This window comes from Carya illinoinensis, chromosome 11, assembly GCF_018687715.1.
Source record: "Carya illinoinensis cultivar Pawnee chromosome 11, C.illinoinensisPawnee_v1, whole genome shotgun sequence".
Taxonomy (NCBI): Eukaryota; Viridiplantae; Streptophyta; class Magnoliopsida; order Fagales; family Juglandaceae; genus Carya; species Carya illinoinensis.
The window spans coordinates 2,817,881-2,823,880 of record NC_056762.1 but is presented as its reverse complement, the minus strand read 5'-3'; positions in this window follow the sequence as shown (position 1 = coordinate 2,823,880).

The window sequence follows — 6,000 nt, the reverse complement described above, 5'->3', positions numbered from 1 at the left end:
CGCTGATTATGCCGATCGCTTCTATGATATCATTCTCTTGGGTATGGTGGCATATATCCAAGAGAAAGTGCAAATGCCAAATCCACAAGATAATAGCGACCTGTACACATTTGTGTGGTATTCAACATTGTAAAGTTGAAAATACTATAAACACTATTCAAGGAATTCGAATAAAATAATCCCCAAGTCTAAAGTAAAAAATAATTTACTAGTTAGAAGTTTACCGGGGGGTGGAGTTGGGAAATTGATGTTTGACTGAGTCATCGCATTAATTAAGACACGTGCATCATGAGCTGTACCCTCCCATCCTGTGTACACAAATGTGAACTTCATGTCGAAATCACATGCACAGAACACATTTTGTGCAACTCGTCCTTTCCGATTTCTGTATGCCTCACGTATCTCAGCTGGTACGATCGCATCAATCATCGTTCCGTCTATCGCCCCAATGCATCCCTGTAACACCACAAAAAAAATCCAACAAATGCCCAGACTTATTTTTTCCTTTTTTTTTTATTTGTTATTTCCACTTACAATTCAATAACATGAAAATGCAGAAGTAAAAAAATGTTGTTGCTTACCTCAAACCATGGCATATTCCAAGGGTTGCCCGCAATATAGGGATGAGGTTCGTTTGTGTGCGTTGGCCTAATAATATGCCTCCCCAGCTCACATAGCGCATTCATGACTGTACGCACATGACGATTAATGGTTTCACTGCTATGTTGAAACCTGTCCGCTACCATACGTTGCCCTTGTGCATGTCCCACCAAAATACAAAAGATGGCTACTGCTTCCTCTACACTGACCTCACGTCTGGAATCCATTAAAAATCCTTCTCCACGCAAGGTCGAGCATAATGCCCAAAATGTGTCCACCTCTAATCGAAACAACTCTTTACAATTTCTGGGGTTACCATGTAGTATTACGTAAATATATTGATGGCCACGTAAACCAATATTGTGTTGGGGCATTCTAAGATTAATGCCCATTTCATCACACATAATTCGAATAAGCACGACGATTGAATACGCCTCATGCTCGAAGTCAGAACCACTAGAACTTGACCCTAACTCAGAGTTTACCTCTCCTTCATTGCTCTCATCATCCATTGACGAACTATCCGCTGAGAGATTATCACTATCCATTGTCGAAGTGCGTCTTTACTGTAGTGAAAAATATGTCACCAATTGCTAGATAAAATTAAAGTTAATGGAGGAGAGGAATGAACTAATGAACTAAAATATACGATCATAATCGAAATATAAATTTATTTTTATTCAAAAGATATTAGCGATTGAAGATAGAAGAGATAATAATTTTGAAGCATGCCCATGTGCCCAGAATATTTGCCTCATACTCATTAGTTGTAAAATCATAGATTAGCTGTAATTCCATATTCACAGATTTGGCACATAATATTGCTTCAATTCCATATTCGAACATTCCACATATGCATGATATTACCCCACAAGCAGTTCTGTTTGTAAGTAATAAACTAATGGTAACTGAAAATTTTATAAACACATTAACATTAACAAAGTAGTTTGGCATAAACATTCTACAAAGCATAGTTACTAATAGAAAATTAACCATTAACCATGTTTTTGCATCACTCCATAGATACTAATAGAAAATTAAAACCAAGAAATAAAAAGTCCATATCATAGATAAATTAAAACATGCATGGCCACCCGCCAAGCATGTTCAAAGGCTCATGGCCCAAAGTCTCCTATTTATAGGTTCCAACGCAAGGAAGCCATTTTGATGCTTGCTGTCCATCAATGAGTTGTAAGCACGAAGGAAATTTTCTGCGGCAGTGGAGGTTCAAGTTCTTGCAGTAATTTTACACATTGAGTGTGCTGATCAAAATGAGCATCACTCTTGGAACTATGTGTGCTTCTACTGCGCTTCGAACCTGAAGCCTCATCCCCTTCCTCATAGCGCTTCCGTCTCACTGTGGAAGTCCGCGCTAGCTCGGACAGGCAGTTCAACATCTCTTGTTGTAACCTAGGGGTGGCCCATTTCCTTCGACAACGTGGATTTTGGCCCGAAGACACAGATGATTACCCATATCCGAACAAGCCGTCCATCTCAGGACTGTCCATCACCACACCATCTTGATTGCCCACATTCATGCGACGACGCACATTGGTGCGACGTCGCATATCTTCATCACGCTGGACCTCCTCCTCAGCAGTTGACGGTGGTTGAGTTGACGCATGCGCATGTGCCCCAGTGGCTACGGACGCCCCGAAAATAGTGCATAGCTCCTCGTACTTAGGGCAGCCAGCATGACGAAAGTTCTTCCATTGTGATTTTGCCTAACACAAACGTAATAGTCATTATTAATATTCTAATTGGATAACTATGTGTCAACCTAATTTAACATACTATATTTCGTAATTGTTCAAATACTAGAGCTAAGTGCTTACCCTAATAGCATGGGACCAATGCTCATCACTAGTAATGACTGTTCAGGTCTGTGGATACCAACCCATGCCAGTTTGACTGATTAGGTCGGAGAAAAGGCACTGCTTGCCTTTGAGCCTATGTATTTTGCCTTTAATTTGACTAGCATCATATTTGCTTCTGCCCATCACTATCAGGCGTTGAGCATAAATAGCATGGTCACGGGAGGTAATCCTTCCTACCCTTATTGCACCAATAAGGGCATCCGCATACAACAGATCAATCAGCTTCCTCCATCTCATCAGACCAAAGCTAACAATCAATGTGTGTATTTTCCGGATCATCCATGTGAAGTAGCTAAAGCCAATAGTAACAATATACATATATATATAAGATGATTAAGAAATAACATTCTGAGTATGGAAATAATGTTGTTGGTTAACTAACAACCCTGTTGGTCACCATTAATCAACCTAATGTAAATGTATCTAGCAATATATTACATAAGTGTAGGTAGGCAGTTGGGTAAAATAATCCAGCAGTATATAGCATAAGTGTAGGAAGGCAGTTTTGGATCTATATATATATCATAAGTGACCCAATATTGCTATTATACATACAAGTTAACTCTACTTAAAAATCCAGCAACAAATTATTCACCGAGAATGACAAAAAAGCAAGCAAGAAAAATATAGCTAATGCAAAGTCAAATATAATAATTTGTAAAATGTCATCGCATCAATCCAAGATCATCCCATTTTCCATTAACACACAAGATTATAGCAAGAAATCCAACAAGTGAAAATGAGCAATTTCAACTCATACCTTTGGTGGGTGCCTTCCTCGATAGGAGCGTAGTTGGTATGGCTATAATCGAAAGAAGCACAAGTTAAAAAGTTTGCATAAATCTATACTCAAAGCCGATGGATACAACGGTTAACATAATAATAATGAATATATGTCCCTAACAAAAAATAATTGCTATCAATGCTGAAAATATAAATAATACACGATGGACATTAGCCTGCTTTTAGCATTCATTCCTAATGGTTTTCAAGTTTATAATAATGTGCTTTGCAAAGTGATTATAAAGCCAATCAGCAATCCTCTATAAAGGATAGAAACTTTCATTGCTTTTTATTTTTTTCAATAGTGTGGAACAAAAATATTGTATTTATGAATGAGCCAATATCATTAAATATTTCCTTGTTCAACAACAAATTAGCAAAGCTGAATTTGAGACACATTCTCCTATATATATGTAGTATCTTACCTGTATAAATTTCTACAACATTACACATGTCCTAGTGATAATTATATGTGAAGAGTACTTTAGACTATGGGTGTGCATGTTTTATATTACAATAGAGTTATTATTGTAATATGTAATGGCACATGCTAGCTCTGAAGAAGCAGGCAGGCAGAGTTGAATACTCTGGTTCTGCAAGTACTAAAAGTATTTTTGGATTTGTACTAAACTTCTTTCTTGCGTTAATTAGACAGATGTTACTGGAGCCATCATTTCCATGGGTATGGTTTTATGTACGTTGAATCAAGAACGTGGCATTTCCTTTTGACTAGATGAGAAGAATGATTTTAATGTCACTTTCACGAATTAGTTAGGAAAACAAAAACCAACAAAAAAATAAAGAGAATCTAAGATTCGAGATAAAAGTAGAAAAGTGTATTTTTCATGAATCATTGTATTTGACTTGGGCAAGTAATGATCATCCTTCCAGGAAACAACATCATAAAAGAATAGATAATTCTTTTATCAAATTATGAAATATATATAAATATATATATATATATATATATATAATTTGTTAAATGAAATTTAGGATTTTATGATTATGACTTTTATCACTCATTTTATTTTTATAAAGAAAATGTCTTTTATGGAGTTATAACTTACGACTTCACTCATATTACTTGAACCAAATCCTCACATGCAACTGTGTATTCAAAAACCTTATGTACAAACATCTATTAAATTTGAAAAATGTACATCAAATAAGAGATGTTTGTAATGGCTATCAATGCATGTGGCGTGATAGAACTCTAGAAAACATCTGTTAAAGTTTGGGTAATGACTAGTTTCTGATCCATATACAGGTGAGACAATGTTAAAGCACTGATACTCAAATCGACTATCTGTTCAAACTAAAGCAAAATATGAGATTATAAAAATATCAAATATATATATAAAACAAATGGTAGTGGCATAATTAATAAGTGCACAAAAATATATTACCTTGACTGATCGTGTCTTAGGAGCCGTGGTGACTTCAAAAAATATGCACTATTTAATGGTGGTCTTAGGGGTGCCGGTGTGACGCTTCTAGGCAGTGGAGGTGGTGGGTCTGCTGAGTGGGGTCATTTTGAATTTATAGGAGGAAGTTTGCATGGGGAAGGAAACAGAATGGACTGTTTTTGATAAGGGAAATCGAGAAAAGTAGATTCCACCACAGATTACTTCAAAGGCGTGGGGAATCTATAGTAGTCTACCACTACAGCTAAAAAAATGTGCAGAGGGAAAACAATTTGTACTCAGCGGGGAAGAATCAAAAAAATCTTCAGATGGTACAAATACCTTTTTATTTGGCTCCAACATCCCCGTCGACCCCCAATGTTGTCTAGGTGTATCAGTGCTTGGACTGAAAATACTGCAGCGCAACACAAGAACGAGAGGCAACATGGGGGTGGTTTATTCAAAATGGGTGCCGTTTCTCATGGCTGGGGCGAAGGCTACAATGGCATTGCTGTGTTTTCAAAAAGAGAAAGAAAAAAAATATACGGAAGAGATGAGGACGAAGCCAGTGCCTTTTCCTGTATAAAGTTCTTTTTACTTTACTTTTTACTGTTTTTTGTCAGATGGTGGTTGAAAACTGCAGAAATCTTCTGAGATGAAATAAAGGTGCTGGATGTTTGTTTGGTTACGCAAAACTCATCTATGTACAGTGCATGATGAGATGTTTTCATCTAATCTTGGTAAACAAACGGGCCCTAAGTGTCCAAACATCATATATTTCAAATTGATTCAATTCTTCTTGCATTGCTAGAATCCAAGATTCATCAAGAAATGCTTCATCAATATTCTTGGGTTCAATTTGAGATAGAAAAGCAGTATGATTGCAAATATTTCTAAGATATGATCGAGTACTTACACCTCGTGAAGGTTCTCCTAAAATTTGTTCCACCAGATGATCTTTCATAAATTTTCACTATTTGGTTCCATCCTGTATTAAATTTTGATGATCTTTCCTGATGGTTCCATTTTGAACTTCCTCTATTGTGTTCTGTTTGTTGAGATTGAGACTTGTTATTTATACCTCCTGTTTCTTCATCAATATATTTCTTGGAGAGTGGAGAATAAGATTCATCAACTACTACATGCATAGATTCTTGTATAGTCAAAGCCTTTTTATTGAATACTCTATAAGTTTTAGTATAAGCAGAATACCTGAGAAATATACTTTCATCAGATTTTGCATCAAACTTACCTAAATTATCACTGTCGTTCAAAATAAAACATTTGTATCCAAATACATGAAAGTAACCAATGTTGGACTTTTTCTCATTTCAAAG